General features: G+C 49.0%; 1 long non-coding RNA gene across 1 annotated transcript in view; it reads left to right on the plus strand.

Annotated features, from left to right (window-relative positions):
- LOC141055084 (uncharacterized) overlaps window positions 1-13,476 on the plus strand; it is a 50,213-nt gene extending 36,737 nt beyond the window's left edge. The window contains exon 3 of the long non-coding RNA XR_012221474.1: window positions 12,724-13,476. This is a non-coding gene — a long non-coding RNA (uncharacterized lncRNA). The remainder of the gene's footprint in view (window positions 1-12,723) is intronic.
- The last annotated feature ends 6,803 nt before the right edge of the window (window positions 13,477-20,279 follow it).

Here is a 20,279-nt window from a genome sequence, read left to right on the forward strand (position 1 = left end):
ACGCCCCCTCTTTCTAAAACTGGAGAGGAACTTAGACAAAATCTGGGGTGCGTGGATATTCTCCCTGGGTTCCCATGACCTCTCCTCGGGGTCAAAACCCTTCCAATCGACCAGGAACATGGTTCTCCCTCTTACCTTCTTCATGGCCAAAATGTCATTCACCTCAAACTCATCCCCCAAGCCAACAGGCTGGGGTGTGTGGCCTGGAGAAGGATGAAATCGGTTAAGAACCACAGGTTTTAGGAGAGACACATGGAAGGAATTGGGAATATGGAGTGAAGGAGGCAGCTTCAATTTGTAAGCAACATCATTAATCCGCCTGAGGACCTCAAAAGGACCAATGTAACGGGGACCCAGTTTGTAAGATGGTACCTTAAGGCGGACGTATTTGGTGGAGAGCCACACCTTGTCACCAGGGAGAAATGGAGGAACGTCCAGGCGCCTCTTGTCAGCGTGTAATTTCATTCTGTCCTGTGCTTTCTCGAGAGCGGTTTTGGTCTCCTGCCATACCCTGGAGAACTCCACAGACTGAGAATCGGCAGCAGGTACCCCCGAGACAGGAAGTATCGGTAGAGGCACATTGAGATGCTGTCCAAAGACGATGAAGAAAGGAGACTTGGTAGACGATTCACTGGAGTGATTATTGTAGGCGAACTCAGCCCAAGGAAGTAGACCGACCCAGTCATTCTGATGAGCATTAGAAAAATGCCGGAGATAGGATGTAAAGATCTGGTTGGTACGTTCCACCTGCCCATTGGTTTGGGGGTGATAGGCGGAGGAGAAATCCAATGACACTTTCATGAGTCCGCATAGAGCTCTCCAGAACCGGGAGGTGAATTGGACCCCTCTATCCGACACGATGTGCTGGGGGAAGCCGTGAATCCTGAAGATATGGGAAATGAAGATCTTCGCCAAGTCAGGAGCAGAGGGTAGTCCGGGAAGAGGAATGAAGTGAGCCATCTTTGAAAATCGGTCTACAACCACCAAGACCACAGTACAACCGGAAGAACAAGGCAGATCAGTAATGAAATCCATGGCTATGTGCTGCCATGGAGCCGACGGAATGGGAAGCGGGAACAGAAGACCGGAGGGTGGTTGTCTGGGTATCTTGTTCTGGGCACAGGACGGGCAAGATGCTACAAAATCTTTAACATCCTGGGAGAGTGAAGGCCACCAATAATGGCGAGAGATTAAGTCCAAAGTCTTTTTGACACCAACGTGGCCGGCAATCTTGGATGAATGTCCCCAATTTAGCACTCGTTTTCGGTTATTCTCAGCCACAAAGGTTCTTCCCGGAGGTAACGTGGTTAACTTGACAGGAGCCACAGTAATTACTTTGGATAAATCAATGATATGAGAGGGTTCTTCCTCTGCATCAGACGACAGGAATGATCTTGACAGCGCATCCGCTCTAACGTTCTTATCGCCGGGCCGAAAATGTAGCTCAAAGTCAAAGCGGGCGAAGAATAGGGACCACCTGGCTTGCCGAGGATTGAGCCTCTGTGCGGACTGGATGTACGGCAGGTTCTTATGGTCTGTGAAGATCTTGAATGGATGTATGGCACCCTCCAGTAAGTACCTCCACTCCTCCAAGGCCAACTTAATGGCCAATAGCTCTTTGTCGCCGATGGAGTAGTTCTGCTCAGTGGAGGAAAATACTTTAGAAAATAAGCCACAGGTGACAAAACGTCCAGAAGAGGATTTCTGCAGAAGGACTGCGCCAGCCCCAGTAGAGGATGCGTCTACCTCGAGAGTGAAAGGTCTACTAACCTCAGGTCGGTGAAGCGCCGGAGCAGCGGCGAAGGCTTGTTTCAATGACTGGAAGGCCTCTTCAGCCTCAGAGGGCCAAGCCTTTGGGTTAGCTCCCTTGCAGATAAGGGACGAGATGGGGCGAACCAACGAGGAAAAATGAGGAACGAACTGTCGGTAGTAGTTCGCAAAACCAAGGAAGCGTTGGATTGCCTTCACCCCATGGGGCTGTGGCCAATCGAGGACGGCGGACACTTTTGCCGGATCCATGCATAGACCTGATTCTGAGATAATGTACCCCAAGAATGGCAGGGAAGTTTGCTCGAAGGCACATTTCTCGAGCTTGGCATAAAGGCGGTTCTCCCTCAGGCGCTGGAGGACTTGACGCACGTTCTTTCTGTGGGCGGAGAGGTCTGGAGAAAAAACGAGGATGTCATCCAGATAGACTACCACGCAGGAGTACAGCATATCCCGGAAGATGTCATTCACGAACTCCTGGAAAACCGCTGGGGCATTGCAGAGGCCGAAGGGCATGACCAAGTACTCGTAGTGACCGTCTCTGGTGTTAAAGGCGGTCTTCCACTCATCCCCGGAACGAATGCGGATCAAGTTGTAGGCCCCACGAAGATCCAGTTTGATGAAAATTCGAGCTCCTCTAAGTCGGTCAAAGAGCTCCGGGATCAATGGCAATGGGTACTTGTTCTTGACCGTGATATTGTTCAGGCCTCGGTAGTCTATGCAAGGACGGAGGGAGCCGTCCTTCTTTTTTACAAAGAAAAATCCTGCTCCCGCGGGCGAGGAGGACTTACGGATGAAACCTCTAGCAAGGTTCTCCTGGATATAGTCAGACATAGCTTGGGTCTCAGCAGGGGATAGCGGGTATATCCTACCCCTGGGTGGCGTAGAACCAGGAATGAGGTCAATCGGACAGTCATATGGCCGATTGGGGGGCAGAGTCTCGGCCTCCTTCTTGTCGAAGACATCTGCAAAGGACCAGTAAGCCGACGGCAGACCTGTAGGTGCCGGGGATGGACCGGCAGAGTTCATCAGACGGACGGGCAACAGGCACTTCTGACAGAACGGTCCCCACCGGAGTATCTCGCCCGACCGCCAGTCCAGGGTTGGCTCATGAGTCCGTAGCCAAGGGAGGCCTAGAAGAAGTGCGTGAGACATGGTGGACAAGACGAGGAAGGAGATCTTCTCCAGGTGCAGGGCTCCGATCTGTAGCTCGATCTCTTCGGTGGCCTGGGTAACGGACTCCAGCACGGACGTACCATTGACCGAAACAATCGACCGAGGAGTCTCCAGGGATCTGACAGGAATCCGGTATTTTTTAACCGCCTCGAGTGTGATAAAATTCCCCTCCGCGCCAGAATCCAGGAAAGCCTCCTCAGAATAACGCTTGGCACCGAGATTCAATAATACGGACACGAGCAGGGGAGGAGAGGAATCACGTACACCTAGGGAGGCCTCTCCTATCAACCCTAGGCGGAGAAGTTTCCCGGCTTCTTGGAGCAGGAACGGAGGAGGTGAGAGGAACTCCTCTCTCTGGCTAATTCACGGGCACGTTCCTGAAACCGCAGGTCGATGCGTTTCGCCAGTGAGATCAGATCCTCTAAAGAGGTGGGAGTATCCCGACCTGCCAGTACGTCTTTGATCCGACTGGACAGGCCACGCCAAAAGATCCCTACGAGAGCCTCGTTGTTCCAACCGAGTTCGGAGGCCAAGGTACGAAAACGGATGGCATACTGTCCTACCGGTAGCGTACCCTGATGGAGGTTAAAGAGGGACTCGGTGATAGAGGCCAGCCGACCCGGCTCGTCGAAGACCTTGCGGAAGGTGTCCAAAAAGGTGGAAAGCCGAGAGACGAGTGGGTCATTGCGCTCCCAGAGGGGGTTCACCCATGCTAATGCCTCCCCCTCTAAGTGTGAAACAATAAAGTCAATTTGGGCGCGCTCAGTGGGATAGTGCTGCGGCAAAAGCTCAAAATGTAACCGGCATTGGTTCAGAAATCCTCGACAAAACTTAGGGTCCCCGCTATATCGGGGTGGCTTGCCGAGGCGCGGCATCGGATGCGGGGCCGAGGACTGGGCAGAAACGGATTGTATGGCCGACAAACGAGACTCCATGGATTTCAAAAAGACCATAATCCTGGTCTGACTCTCCCGTAGGAACACCAGTTCCTTTTGGATGGAGGTGGTGGCACCAGCGGGGTCCATGGCCTGATTATACTGTGACGACTCCTGGAGTGGACCCTCTGGGTCGTGACACCAACCCTCCCAGGGCGAGCTGACCTAGTGAAGACCACCCCCTATACAGGGAGCGTCAGGGGCAAGCCCCAGGGGGTGAGGCACCACGACTGCTGGCACCAGGCGGCCGGCTCACAGGAGACACGAGTGGGTGAGAGTGTCTGCAGGAACGTGTAAAGTGTGGACACGGGAACACGTGGTATACAGAGACTTCGTTCGTCCGGGTGTGAGTGAAGCAGGAAGTGTGCAAGGAGCACGTCAGAGCACTGAGTCAGGCAGCAGGTGTGCCAGGAGGTGTAACAGAGTAAGAGACTGAGTACAGGATCAGTGTGTGTGCCCGGAGGCACAACTGAGTATAAGACAGAGCACGAAATCAGAGTGTGTGCCAGGAGGCACGACTGAGTATAAGACGGAGTACAGGGTAAGAGCGTGTGCCAGGAGGCACAACCGAGTATGAGACAGAGTACAGAGTCAGAGCATGTGCCAGGAGGCACAACCGAGTACGAGACAGAACACCGGGTCAGAGCGTGTGCCAGGAGGCACAACCAAGTACAAAGCAGAGTGCAGATTCAGAGCGTGTGCCAAGAGGCACAACAGAGTGCAAGGCAGAGGACCTGAGTACAGCGCACAGCCAGGCAGGGACACGGCAGACCAAGCCAGGAAGCACAACAATAATCAGGCACCTCCCCTAGGGGGAGGTCGTCTGATATAGCACATGACTACTACTGGTTCCGGGTCAGGACCTAGCCAGAAAGCACATGACCACTACAGGTTCCGGGTCAGGTCCTCCATTACCATAGAGAGGACCGAGCCCTATACAGCACTGACATGAGCGCGCAAGCGCAAACGTGACATGTAGGAGGAGACCCGGGGACGAGAGCTGCGCGTGCGCACCCTACGGGACCCCCGGAGTGACCGCAGCTCCGGAAGAGATGACGTCGGGACCGAGGTCCCGCCCCCAGGTGAGCACGGCGTGACACCTGGTGATGCCTTTTGTGCTCCCTAATGCCCCTTCTGTCTTCTAGTCTTTTATGAACGATATTTTCCGGGACTTTGCGGATAAGTTTTTGATCATTTATCTGGATGATATTTTGATCTTTTTCAGTGACTGGGATTCTCATGTGGAACATGTCCGGACTGTGTTCCGGATTTTGAGGGAAAATTCTCTGTATGTTAAGGGATCGAAGTGCCTCTTTGGTGTACAGAGGATTTCATTTTTGGGAATCATCTTGTCCCCGTCGGCTATTGAAATGGACCTGGCCAAGATACAGGCCATTTAAGATTGGGTTCAGCCCACTTCTTTGAAGGCTCTCTAGAAGTTTTTGGGTTTTGCTAAGTTCTACCGTAAATTCATAAGTAATTTTTCTGGTATTGATAAACCTCTGACTGATTTGACCAAAAAGGGCGATGATGTGGTGAATTGGTCTCCAGAGGCAGTTTCGGCATTTCAGGAGCTTAAGCGGAGATTCACTTCTGCTCCGGTTCTACGGCAACCTGATGCCTCACTCCCATTTCAGGTGGAGGTAGATGCTTCTGAGATTGGTGCAGGAGCCGTTTTGTCCCATAGAGATACGGTGACTTCTAAGATGAATCCCTGTGCCTTTTTTTCTCGAAAATTCTCCCCATCTGAACATAACTATGACATGGGGAATCGGGAATTGTTGGCCATGAAATGGGCATTTGAAGAGTGGAGACATTGGTTGGAGGGAGCTAGACATCAAGTTGTGGTCCTCACCGACCACAAGAATTTGATTTATCTTGAATCAGCCAAACGCTTGAATCCTAGACAGGCTAGGTGGGCCTTGTTTTTCACGCGTTTTAATTTTGTGGTCTCTTTTCTCCCGGGCTCTAAGAATGTTAAGGCAGACGCCCTTTCTAGGAGTTTCTTTGCGGATTCTCTTGATGTGACCGAGCCTACTATCATTCTAAATGAGGATGTAGTTCTTTCTGTTATCTCACCCGATTTGAGATATGCCCTGGAGGAATTTCATGAGGACAAACCTGAATGTTGGCCTATGGGAAAATTGTATGACCCTAACCAGTGGAGGAAAAGAGTAATGTCTGAAATTCATTGCTCAGCGTTGGCTGGTCATCCAGGTATTTTTGGTACCAGAGATTTGGTGAGTCGGTCTTTTTGGTGGCATGCCTTATCTCGTGATGTCAAGAATTTTGCACAGTCCTGTGGGACTTGTTCTCGTTCCAAGCCCTGTTCTCATTCTAGTGGGTTGTTGATGCCCCTGCCGGTGCCCAGGAGGCCATGGACTCATATCTCAATGGATTTTATTTCATATCTTCCTGTCTCTCAGAGAATGACTGTTATCTGGTTGATCTGTGATAGATTTTCTAAGATGGTCCATCTTGTACCACTCCCAAAGTTGCCATCTTCTTCTGAGTTGGTGCCCTTATTTTTACAACAGGTGGTTCGGTTGCACGGGATTCCTGAGAACATTGTGTCAGACAGAGGAGTCCAGTTTGTTTCCAGATTTTGGAGAGCTTTTTCTTCCAAACTGGGAATTCAGTTATCTTTCTCCTCTGCATTTCATCCTCAGACCAAAGGGCAGACTGAGAGAACAAACCAGACTTTGGAATCCTATTTGAGATGTTTCATATCTGCTGATCAGGATGACTGGGTTTCATTTTTGCCCTTTGCCGAATTTGCGCTAAACAATAGGGCTAGTTCTGCCACTTTGATGTTGCCCTTTTTCTGTAACTTTGGGTTTCATCCTCGATTTTCTTCAGGGCAGGTGTAATCTTCGGCCTGCCCAAGTGTGAATTCTGTGGTAGAGAGAATGCAGCAGATTTGGGACCAAGTGGTGGATAAGTTGTCCCACTCTCAGGAAAAAGCACAACGGTTTTCCAACCGGCATAGGACCATTGGTCCCTGGTTTAAAGTGGGTAATATGGTTTGGTTGTCTTCAAAGAATATTTCTATGAAGGTTGCGTCTCCAAAATTCAAGCCAAGATTCATTGGGCCTTATAAGATTTTGGAAATCCTTAATCCCATTTCTTTCTATTTGGCTCTTCCAATTACGTTTAAGATTCATAAATTCCATAAATCCTTGTTGAAGAGGTTTGTAGGGCCAGTAGATCCCATGGCGGTGCCTCCTGACCCCTTATTGGTTAAAGGTAATTTGGAGTATGAGGTAGAGAAAATATTGGATTCTCCTTTGGCTAGACGGAGACTCCAGTACCTGGTCAAATTGAAGGGTTATGGCCAGGAGGATAATTCTTGGGTCTCTGCTTCTGACATTCATGCTGAAAGATTGGTTCGCGCTTTTCACCGGGCCCATCTTGACCGGCCTGATGGCGAGAATGAGGGTTCGGTGACCCCTCCTCAAGGGGGGGGTACTGTTGTGAATTCTCTCTCTGGCTTCCCTCTGGTGATTACTGAAGATAGTGGAGCTGGTCAGATTGAGAGTTCTCTTTCTGGGCTCCCTCTGGTGGTTACTGGAGGTAGTGGAGCTGATCTGATTGACAGAGGCTTGCCACCTGATAATGAGGAAGACGATTGGAGATCTGGGATTTCTGATTGGGATTTAAGACCGCTGACTCCCTCTATCCCTGCTGGTGATTTTCTTCATGTCCCTCCTGAGGTCTGAGGTCTCCTGCTCTTTCCCTGCATGTTCAGCTAAGTGTTTCATTTGCTATTCTGTTTGCATTTCATCTGGTTTTGTTTATCTCTGCTTTGTGCTGGTCAACTAACTCCGGCTGGGGCTGTGCTGAATCACCGCCCATATGTTACTGCATGTGCCAGTTTGTTTTGTCCCCTTTTATATTGGTCTCTTTTTGCTTTGCTTTCAGAATATACCAGAGTGCTGATATAGTGGGGGGCGAAGTCGTGCGACTTCAGTGTTTTTGTGCATCAAACATGTTGGACTTTTTGCAGGGTTTTTTGCGTGATTGCAAACAGTGTCTTTCCTTTCCTGTCCTGTCTAGTCAGTGTGGGCCCCATCGTTTGCTCAGTCTATTTTTCGGCCTGCGTTTGTGTTTTCATCTTGTCTCACCGACAATATATGTTTGGGGGCTATCTATTCCTTTGGGGTCTGCTCCGGGGCAGTTTAGATTTCCCCTTTCTTGCTTTAGGCTTAGTTAGCTCTCCGGCTGTGCCGAGGTGTCTAGGTTCATTGTAGGTACGCTCCACGGCTACTGCTAGTTGTGTGGACAGGATCAGGGGTCTGCATCCACTTAGTTACCAACCTCTCTGGTTTTCTGTGGCTTAGCCTGGGCCTGCTTTCCTCCTCGGTCACCCATTCACAACAGAGTAGTGTACATCAAGAGCAAGCGCCCTTTCACTCTGAATGCTGGAAAATGGGTGGAGAGGCCAATGAGAGCCCCACCCTGGAACGGCAGTGACACTGCTAGGAAAGCTGGGTGCCGTTACAGGAAAACAGGGCACTCTTCTACATTAGAAGACTACAGTGGTAGGTGGAGTCCCCGACAGCCGGACCTGCGGAGCTGGGAGCAGTTACAACACCAGCAAGCTCTCACCCGTCTTGAAGACCTGCCGCAGTTGGAGTCCCCGACATCTGAGCCTGCAGCCCCGGAGCTGGATCGTCCAGCGGAGATGCATCTGCGCTCTCTGCAGTCCACGCCGGAATCGGAGACAGTGCGTGAACCGGAACCAGCTCTTCAGCCGGAGGAAATACCGCTCACACTCCCCGCGGAACCATCGTGCCTGGAGACTGTTCCTGCCGGACGGCAGGGAGTAGAACCACAGCGCACCCCAGATGGCGGCACTGGAAGTGACGGCGAGGCAGCGAAGACAACTCAGGAGGAGCCGATGGAGACCCCGGTCTCCCGCATGCTGCAGTACCTGCAGGAGCTGAGAACCGGACAGAGCGGAGCAGCGACATCAGAGGGGGTGAGTGCATCTCTACCCCGGCTGGTGGTGGACTGCATAGCCTCGGCTCTGTCCCCCTGTGTGGACACGGGGCACAAGGTCCACGTCACCGAGCACCCGCGCTCAGGCTCGTCATCCCCTGAAACCACCGTGCCCTCCGGAGAAGATGTTAGTCCCCATGCAATGGCAGTTGAGGATGCCTCTGTCCCTCATTCTTCCCCCTCAGTTTTGGGGCTCTGCGGTTACAGAGTCCTCCTCTGCACGAGCCAGGGCCCGGGTCTCCCGTAGGGATACGATACGGGATCCGCACCGTGGAACTCTCCGTGGCCCCTTCTTGCCCTTCTAGTGCACATTGGCACCTTCTGGGACTGCCCCACATTCCCCCCAGGGTAGGGAACCCTGCAACGCTCATCTGGAGAGTCCATGATGGTTTACGGGACCTGAGGAAAATTTTTGTGGGGCACCTGTTGCGCTCCTGAAGCAGAACTACTACGGGGAAGGTGGACACTCATGACCCTGGAACTGGCAGTCATCCTGGGAGCTCCGCGGTGGTGGAGTTCCCTGTGGCCGGTGACCCTGGTCGGTTAGCAGGGGGAGACCTGGAGCACCACTGAGGCATCCGATTGCGAGACTGCTGTGCAACGTTGCACAGCCTGGGGACTGTTCCGCTTCCCTCAGGGTAAGAAAAACCCTGGCTCCGGCAGCATGGACATACAGTGGGGAAAAAAAGTATTTAGTCAGTCAGCAATAGTGCAAGTTCCACCACTTAAAAAGATGAGAGGCGTCTGTAATTTACATCATAGGTAGACCTCAACTATGGGAGACAAACTGAGAAAAAAAAATCCAGAAAATCACATTGTCTGTTTTTTTTTTCATTTTATTTGCATATTATGGTGGAAAATAAGTATTTGGTCAGAAACAAAATTTCATCTCAATACTTTGTGATATATCCTTTGTTGGCAATTACAGAGGTCAAACGTTTTCTGTAAGTCTTCACAAGGTTGCCACACACTGTTGTTGGTATGTTGGCCCATTCCTCCATGCAGATCTCCTCTAGAGCAGTGATGTTTTTGGCTTTTCGCTTGGCAACACGGACTTTCAACTCCCTCCAAAGGTTTTCTATAGGGTTGAGATCTGGAGACTGGCTAGGCCACTCCAGGACCTTGAAATGCTTCTTACGAAGCCACTCCTTCGTTGCCCTGGTGGTGTGCTTTGGATCATTGTCATGTTGAAAGACCCAGCCACGTTTCATCTTCAATGCCCTTGCTGATGGAAGGAGGTTTGCACTCAAAATCTCACGATACATGGCCCCATTCATTCTTTCATGTACCCGGATCAGTCGTCCTGGCCCCTTTGCAGAGAAACAGCCCCAAAGCATGATGTTTCCACCACCATGCTTTACAGTAGGTATGGTGTTTGATGGATGCAACTCAGTATTCTTTTTCCTCCAAACACGACAAGTTATGTTTCTACCAAACAGTTCCAGTTTGGTTTCATCAGACCAAAGGACATTCTCCCAAAACTCCTCTGGATCATCCAAATGCTCTCTAGCAAACTTCAGACGGGCCCGGACATGTACAGGCTTAAGCAGTGGGACACGTCTGGCACTGCAGGATCTGAGTCCATGGTGGCGTAGTGTGTTACTTATGGTAGGCCTTGTTACATTGGTCCCAGCTCTCTGCAGTTCATTCACTAGGTCCCCCCGCGTGGTTCTGGGATTTTTGCTCACCGTTCTTGTGATCATTCTGACCCCACGGGGTGGGATTTTGCGTGGAGCACCAGATCGAGGGAGATTATCAGTGGTCTTGTATGTCTTCCATTTTCTAATTATTGCTCCCACAGTTGATTTCTTCACTCCAAGCTGGTTGGCTATTGCAGATTCAGTCTTCCCAGCCTGGTGCAGGGCTACAATTTTGTTTCTGGTGTCCTTTGACAGCTCTTTGGTCTTCACCATAGTGGAGTTTGGAGTCAGACTGTTTGAGAGTGTGCACAGGTGTCTTTTTATACTGATAACAAGTTTAAACAGGTGCCATTACTACAGGTAATGAGTGGAGGAAAGAGGAGACTCTTAAAGAAGAAGTTACAGGTCTGTGAGAGCCAGAAATGTTGATTGCTTGTTTCTGACCAAATACTTATTTTCCACCATAATATGCAAATAAAATGAAAAAAAAACAGACAATGTGATTTTCTGGATTTTTTTTTCTCCGATTGTCTCCCATAGTTGAGGTCTACCTATGATGTAAATTACAGACGCCTCTCATCTTTTTAAGTGGTGGAACTTGCACTATTGCTGACTGACTAAATACTTTTTTTCCCCACTGTACGCTGTGCTCCCGCAAAGGAAGGGGGAGCGCTACTGTTGAAAGTGAGAAAATGTTAAAGTGTTGAACAAAGTTAAAAATGTTAAAATGTAGATATCTAGGAAAAAGTGAAATGCCTGCCATGATAATATGTAAAAGAGGGTATATGACATTCTGATATGATGGTTCCTGGTTTGGAACAGACAATAGTCCATGGATTAGGTCCCTGGTGGGAAGTACCCAAAAGAGGGAGGCTGGAAAATAGTTACCTGGTAGGCTCCAGGGCAGCCTCGGTCATTCCACCCCGAAAACTAAAAGCTGGATCCAGGAGTGTAAGATACGTGGGGGCGGAGTACCCGATGAGGAGTCCATGTGGTCCTACCCCAATAAAATGGAAATTGTCATATAGGCGCAAGCGCCTGCGAGTAGCCATCGGCTACTCAGAGCTTAATTGCTCCAGGCTTTGCCCAGCACTCCGTGTAGAGCTAAAGTGCTCAGGGCTCTGCTCGGCAACCAGCCACACAGACAAAAGCAAAGTGGGGAAGTACAAAAAAAGAAAGTTACAGGATTGTTGGGGATAACAATGGTTAAAAGAAGGGAGTATGTAGGAGGGTGGACTAAAATGTGGACCAATCTGGGTGTAAAGGGACAAATGTATATGTGCTGTGTAACATGTTTTACTGTAACACATATATGTGTACACGAAGGATGAAGAAGGGATTGGCTAGAGACAGTGGAGTACAGAGCTTGGCCACTAGGGGGAGACACAGTACAGAGAGAGAATAGGTCTTAACAACAACTAATGCTAGGAAAAGCCAAGTCATGGTGGGCTGACCTAATGGAACAGGAGATGGGATTTTCAGGTTGAAGGGATAAAAGGGGGGGTTCCAAGACCTAGGGGGAGAAGAGCTCAGGAGGAGACAGAGGGAAGAAGAGCGCAGGAAGAGAGAAACAGAGAAGAAAGAGAGAGAGAGCACAGAAAGGGTGGTGGCTCTGAAGACAGGGGAAGGGACAGGGAGCCTGGGGTACCGAACTGCTGGAGAGCTGGGCACCGAAGAGAAGTAGGTGTGGCAGCGGGTGGACGGGCCGAGTAGGTGATCGCTGTGGCTGTGGTCCTAAAGGCAGCCACAGTGAGAGACTGAAACGACATTGCATCGGGGAAGCAGGGGAGGAAAGGAAGAAACTTGTTTACGGGTACCTAGTGTCACGGCCCCCACATCGCGCCCTGTCACGGCCCCCACCACTCGCCATGCCACGGCCCCCGTCGCACGCGCTCCTACATACCTGCCTGCACAGCAGCCTTCCTCCCTCCAGCGCCGGCGGCGTCCTCATCTGACCAGTCTGCAGCCTGTGACGTCTCTGCGACTCCTGCGCATGCGCCATAGGTCGCGGCCGGCTCTCCCTGCCTGATCTTCTATTCCGGCAGTGCGCTGACCCGGTAGCACCGCCGGACCAATGGGGGCAGATCCTCAGCTATATCAGGCCGCCCTCCCTTAGGGGAGGCGCCTGATCGTTGCTGTATCTTCAGCCTTAGGTCCCCGTGCCTTGTCTGCTCCTGCTCTCACCCCTCTGTGCTTCCTTGCAGTCCTGCTTCGTTCCTGCCAGCCTGTGCCTTCCTGTACCTGTTCCAGCTATCCTGCTCCGGTCCTGCCTGCCTGTGCCTTCCCGTGCCTGTCCCTTGCAGTCCTGCTTCGTTCCTGCCAGCCTGTGCCTTCCTGTACCTGTTCCAGCAGTAATGCTCCGGTCCTGCCTGCCTGTGCCTTCCCGTGCCTGTTCCAGCAGTCCTGCTCCAGTCCTGCCAGCCTGTGCCTTCCTGTACCTGTTCCAGCAGTCCTGCTCCGGTCCTGCCAGCTTGGGCCTTCATGTACCTGTTCCAGCAGTCCTGCTCCGGTCCTGCCTGCCTGTGCCTTCCTGTGCCTGTTCCAGCAGTCCTGCTCCGGTCCTGCCAGTCTGTGCCTTCCTGTACCTGCTCCGGCAGTCCTACTCCACTCCGCCTGCCTGTGCCTGGTTTCTGCAGTCCGGCTCCGGTCCTGTTTACCCGCGTTTCAGACTCCTGCCTATCTTACTCCTGGCTTCCCTGAGGCCTATGTCCTCCCTGTGCCCGTTGGACTAGGTCCTCGGTCTCACTCCAGTCCAGTCCGAGCCGCCCCTCTTGGTTCCGGCTGCTGTGGTATTCGAACCCCTGGGCTTGCGCCTAATGCTCCCTGTATAGGGGGCGGTTCCACCAGGTTGCTCGTCCGGGGTCCCTCGGTGCCACGGTCCAGAGGGTCCACTCCGGGAAAACCCCTAGTCAAGCACCTCGCTAACACCTAGGCAGGTGTGCAGAATCTGTCTGAAATTGCTGCTACTGAAGAAAGGAATCTAAATAAAGAAAAACCTGTTGATACAACTTGGGGCTACAGATTCTTGTCTTTGGTAACGACGGCAGCCTGCTGTAGGGACAACCCCCCAGTCGGCACATGATCCTACATTGGTTTCGGGGCCGGGCAAAGTAGGGTTGAGAAGAATCCAGGCACTCATCACCATACATTAACCACCGGGGTGGAGGTGATCCTGATGAGACTCGGATACCAGAGGCGCATGGGGACTGTACTGTCATGTCAGGGCGGGAAGAAGAAGAGGCTGACTCTCGGGGTGACTATGAGGTTGTAGATCCCACTTAGTGTGAACCCAGAGGTACGTAACTGAGTAGCTCAGCAAGGGAGGTGGAGGAGGAGGAAGATGAGGAGGTTATGTTGCGGTTTTCCGGGACACAAAGTAATGCAACCACGACAAGCACTGCATACTCAGCCATGACTCTGGCAGTGGCCAGCACCGGTCATGAGTGTGCAGTTCACAGGGGCGGCAAGGGTAGCTTAGCCTGGGCTTTTTTGAGACCACAATGGATGACACATCTCACATTATCTGCCATATTTGCAAAAAATCAATAGAGGCAAAAATTTCAATAATTTAATAACTACAGTGGCTATGGAAAGTATTCAGACCCCTGTAAATTTTTCACTCTTTGATTCACTGCAGCCATTTGGTAAATTTAAAAAGGGGGCATTTTTTTCTCATTAATGTACACTCTGCACCCCATCTTGACTGAAAAAAAACAGAAATGTAGAATTTTTTTGCAAATTTATTAAAAAAGAAAAACTGGGAGGCGTGGTTTGCAGGGGAAGGGAGCAGACCTGTGCTTCAGAAGCTCCTGAAAAATCCCCTATTTAAGCTACTAAAAGCTTACCAAAAGTGGAATTTTTTGGATTAAAAGCTGAAGAAATATGCCTGGAACTGACTACAGGATGCATGGACTCAGATCTACAAAGAAAAATCCCCTAACAAGACATGTGAATGGTCGGGGAGAACCTGGCAGGGGCCCACTCCCAGCTGGAGGACAACACAGACGATGCTACAAGCAAAAGCCTCCAGCTCACCAGCAGTAAAATCGGGACTCCCAAGAGACTTACAGGCCCATGGGTCGCCCTCGGAGAAGCCGATGCATGGTGCGGCTCCACTACCAGCTGACGGTAATGTGAGGAAGCGCTCAGGCGTCAGGAAACAGCTGATGTGGCAGGGAAGAGACAATGGTGACTCAGCAGCTTCAGCCCTGGGGCCACAGCTGATTGCAGAGACTTCCATAGCGCAGGGAGACCCAGGAGAGACCCACCATCTGGATGCCCCAGGAGACTCACCAGCCCACAGGTTGCCCTCAGAGGAACTGATGTCTGTATCTGCTCTTCTGCCTGCTGGCAGCAATGTGAGGAAGTGCCCAGGAGCCGCAGCGTGTTCAGAAGCAGGGGAACAGCTGATGAGGCCAGGTAGAGAGAGCAGTGACTCAGCAACTTCAGCTCTGCAGTCACAGCTGATTACAGAGACTTCAACAGCACTGCGAGACACAGCAGGGACCCTCAGTTTAGATGCCCCAGTGTTTGTTCCAAGATCAGCTCGTAGTGAAGAGAGTCGGGCATTGGAACCACAGGTAAAACCAGAGGAGGGTGCCTGTCAGCTGCTGCACACCAGGGGGAAACGAGACTGCCACTCCGGGGAGGGGGATCACTGTGAGGCTGGGAAGAGAGATTTTAGGCAATGAACCCCCTGTGTATACCACAAATAAAGATGAGCTTTTTACTTTAATTAGAGAGACTGCTAATTTAATACAGGAGATGGGAAACAACACACAGCGATTCTTTCATACACCCACAGAGCTAAAATCTCCCCCTGATGACAAAATACAAGCTGACAGGTCAGCGGAATATAGATCTGTTCCAGGGGTTAATAATGGAGAGATATCCCCTAACCCATTTGTTAGTATTCCTATGCTTAAAGGGGAAGTGTATCAATTTACTGAGGGAGTGCAGCAGAATGGAGCTGCTAACACACATGATGGTAAAAGTTCTGATCTTTCTCAGTCATCCTTGGGGGACTATTGTGACATGAATCTCCATTTGGATCAAGGCGGAAATTCTTTAAATTCCTCAAGTCCTTTGGAAGATCTTGATAGTCTGTATTCAGAGGAGTTTGTGGTGGAGGCTGATTCATATAATGATCATGGGAGCGATTCCTCTATGGACAGGGTGTCTAATGAGACTTCTTCATCACATTCATCTTTAGAGGTAAAGGACAGGCTCGAGAAAATTACCTCATTATTAGATGACATACCTGCCTCAGATGACTATCCCACAGAAGGCTTTGTAGCCAGAATGCTTAGAGCTTTTTTGGAATCTTTGGATGTTTCCGTTGGAAATCACGTTGTCCAGGGAAACCCACTTAACCCCTTCACCCCCAAGGGTGGTTTGCACGTTCATGACCGGGCCAATTTTTACAATTCTGACCACTGTACCTTTATGAGGTCATAACTCTCGAACGCTTCCATGGATCCCGGTGATTCTGACATTGTTTTCTCGTGACATATTGTACTTCATGTTAGTGGTAAAATTTCATTCAAATAACTTGCGTTTATTTGTGAGAAAAACGGAAATTTGGCGAAAATTTTGAAAATTTCGCAATTTTCCAACTTTGAATTTTTATGCCCTTAAATCACAGAGATAAGGCACACAAAAAACTTGATAACTAACATTTCCCACATGTTTACTTTACATCAGCACAATTTTGGAACCAAAATTTTTTTTTGTTAGGAAGTTATAAGGGTTAAAAGTTGACCAGCGATTTCTCATTTTTACAACACCATTTTATTTTTAGGACCACATCACATTTGAAGCCACTTTGAGGGGTCTATATGATAGAAAATACACAAAAGTGACACCATTCTAAAAACTGCACCCCTTAAGGTGCTCAAAACCACATTCAAGAAGTTTATTAACCCTTTAGGTGCGTCACAGGAATTTTTTTGAATATTTAAAAAAAAATGAACATCTAACTTTTTTTCATAAAAAAAATACTTCAGGTTCCATTTTTTTTATTTTACCAAGGGTAACAGGAGAAATTGAACTGCAAAAGTTATTGTGCAATTTGTCCTGAGTACGCAGATACCTGATATGTGGGGGGGAACGACTGTTTCGGCGCATGGCAGAGCTCAGAATGGAAGGAGCGCCGTTTGACTTTTTCAATGCAAAATTGGCTGGAATTCAGATTGGACGCCATGTCACGTTTGGAGAGTCCCTGATGTACCTAAACAGTGGAAACCCCCTACAAGTGACCCCATTTTGGAAACTAGACCCCCCAAGGAACTTATCTAGATATGTGGTGAGAACTTTGAACCCACAAGGGCTTTACAGAAGTTTATAACGTACAGCGGTACAATTAAAAAATCATATTTTTTCCACAAAAATGATCTTTTCACCCCAATTTTTATTTTCCCAAGGGTAACAGGACCCTAAAAGTTATTGTGCAATTTGTCCTGAGTACGCTGATACCCCACATGTGGGGGTAAACCACTATTTGGGCGCATGGCAGAGCTCGGAAGGGAAGCAGCGCCATTTGACGTTTTTGGCTGGAATTGAGATCGGACACCATGTCGCGTTTGGAAAACCCCTGATGTACCAAAACAGTGGAAACCCCCCACAAATGACACCATTTTGGAAACTAGACCCCCTAAGGAACTTATCTAGATGTGTGGTGAGAACTTTGAACCCCCATGGGCTTCACAGAAGTTTATAACATAAAGCCATACAATTAAAAAATCATATTTTTTAAACAAAAATGATCTTTTCACCCTCAATTCTTATTTTTCCAAGGGTAACAGGACCCTAAAAGTTATTGTGCAATTTGTCCTGAGTACGCTGATACCCCACATGTGGGGGTAAACCACTATTTGGGCGCATGGCAGAGCTCGGAAGGGAAGCAGCGCCATTTGACGTTTTTGGCTGGAATTGAGATCGGACACCATGTCGCGTTTGGAAAACCCCTGATGTACCAAAACAGTGGAAACCCCCCACAAATGACACCATTTTGGAAACTAGACACCCTAAGGAACTTATCTAGATGTGTGGTGAGAACTTTGAACCCCCATGGGCTTCACAGAAGTTTATAACATAAAGCCATACAATTAAAAAATCATATTTTTTCCACAAAAATGATCTTTTCACCCTCAATTCTTATTTTTCCAAGGGTAACAGGACCCTAAAAGTTATTGTGCAATTTGTCCTGAGTACGCTGATACCCCACATGTGGGGGTAAACCACTATTTGGGGGCATGGCAGAGCTCGGAAGGGAAGCAGCGCCATTTGACGTTTTTGGCTGGAATTGAGATCGGACACCATGTCGCGTTTGGAAAACTCCTGATGTACCAAAACAGTGGAACCCCCCACAAATGACACCATTTTGGAAACTAGACCCCCTAAGGAACTTATCTAGATGTGTGGTGAGCACTTTGACCCCCCCAGTGCTTCACAGAAGTTTACAACGCCCGGGCGTGAAAATAAAAAATTCGTATTTTTTCCACAAACATGATCTTTTAGTCACCATTTTTTTATTTTCCCAAGGGTACCAGGAGAAATTGGACCCCAAAAGTTGTTGTCCAATTTGTCCTGAGTATGCTGATACCCCATATGTGGGAGAAAACTACTGTATGGGCACACGTCGGGGCTCGGAAGGGAAGTAGTGACGTTTTGGAATGCAGACTTTGATGGAATGGTCTGCGGGTGTGATATTGCCTTTGGAGAGCCCCTAATGTACCTAAACAGTGGAAACCCCCCACAAATGACACCATTTTGTAAACTAGACCCCCCAAGGAACTTATCTAGATGTGTGGTGAGCACTTTGACCCCCCCAGTGCTTCACAGAAGTTTACAACGCCCGGGCGTGAAAATAAAAAATTCGTATTTTTTCCACAAACATGATCTTTTAGTCACCATTTTTTTTATTTTCCCAAGGGTACCAGGAGAAATTGGACCCCAAAAGTTGTTTTCCAATTTGTCCTGAGTACGCTGCTACCCCATATGTGGGAGAAAACTACTGTATGGGCACACGTCAGGGCTCGGAAGGGAAGTAGTGACGTTTTGGAATGCAGACTTTGATGGAATGGTCTGCGGGTGTCATGTTGCCTTTGGAGAGCCCCTAATGTACCTAAACAGTGGAAACCCCCCACAAATGACACCATTTTGTAAACTAGACCCCCCAAGGAACTTATCTAGATGTGTGGTGAGCACTTTGACCCCCCCAGTGCTTCACAGAAGTTTACAACGCCCGGGCGTGAAAATAAAAAATTCGTATTTTTTCCACAAACATGATCTTTTAGTCACCATTTTTTTTATTTTCCCAAGGGTACCAGGAGAAATTGGACCCCAAAAGTTGTTGTCCAATTTGTCCTGAGTACGCTGACACCCCATATGTGGGAGAAAACTACTGTATGGACACACGTCGGGGCTCGGAAGGGAAGCAGTGACGTTTTGGAACGCAGACTTTGATGGAATGGTCTGCGGTTGTCATGTGCGTTTGGAGAGCCCCTGATGTACCTAAACTATTGAAACTCCCCACAAGTGACCCCATTTTGGACACTAGACCCCCCACGGAACTTATCTAGATGTGTGGTGAGCACTTTGAACCCCCAAGTGCTTCACAGAAGTTTATAACACTCGGACGTGAAAATAAAAAAATCATTTTTTTTCCACAAAAATGATATTTTTGCCCCCAATTTTTTATTTTCCTAAGGGTAACAGGAGAAATTGGACCCCAAAAATTGTTTTGCAATTTGTCCTGAGTAGGCTGATACCCTACATGAGGGGGTAAAACACTGTTTGGGCGCATAGCAGAGCTTGGAAGGGAAGGAGCACCATTTGACTTTTTCAACTCAGAATTGGCTGGAATTGAGATCAGACGCCATGTTGCATTTGGAGAGCCCCTGATGTGCCCAAACAGTGGAAACCCCCAATTCTAACTCCAACCCGAACCCCAACACGCCCCTAACCCTAGCCCTAACCCTAGCCCTAACCCTAGCCCTAACCCTAGCCCTAGCCCTAGCCCTAGCCCTAACCCTAACCCTAGCCCTAACCCTAACCCTAGCCCTAACCCTAACCTAACCCTACCCCAACACACCCCTAGCCCTAACCCTAGCCCTAACCCTAATGGAAAAATTGAAATAAATACATTTTTTTTATTTTATTATTTTTCCCTAACTAAAGGGGTGATAACGGGGGGTTTGATTTACTATTTATGGCGGTTTTTATGTTTGGCGGCTGTCGCACGCTAAAAGACGCTTTTTATTGTAAAAATAGTTTTTGCATCACCACATATTGAGAGCTATAATTTTTCCGTATTTTGACCCACCGAGTCATGTGAGGTCTTATTTTTTGCGGGACGAGTTGACGTTTTTATTGGTACCATTTTCGGGCACGTGAAATTTTTTGATCGCTTTTTATTCCGATTTTTGGGACGCAGAATGAACAAAAACCAGCGTTTCATGAATTTCTTTTGGGGGGGGTGCGTTTACACCGTTCCGCGTGCGGTAAAATTGATAAAGCGCTTTTATTCTTCGGGTCAGTACGGTTACAGCGATACCTCATTTAGGTCGTTTTTTTATGTTTTTGTCGGTTTTATGCAATGAAAACTATTTTATATAAAAAATAATTATTTTTGCATCGCTTTATTCTGCGAGTTATAACTTTTTTATTTTTTTGCTGATGATGCTGTGTGGCGGCTTGTTTTTTGCGGGACAAGATGACGTTTTCAGCGGTACCATGGATATTTATATGCGTCTTTTTG

Source organism: Dendrobates tinctorius, unplaced genomic scaffold (assembly GCF_039654945.1).
Source record: "Dendrobates tinctorius isolate UK_male_01 unplaced genomic scaffold, ASM3965494v1 ptg000184l, whole genome shotgun sequence".
Lineage (NCBI taxonomy): Eukaryota > Metazoa > Chordata > Amphibia > Anura > Dendrobatidae > Dendrobates > Dendrobates tinctorius.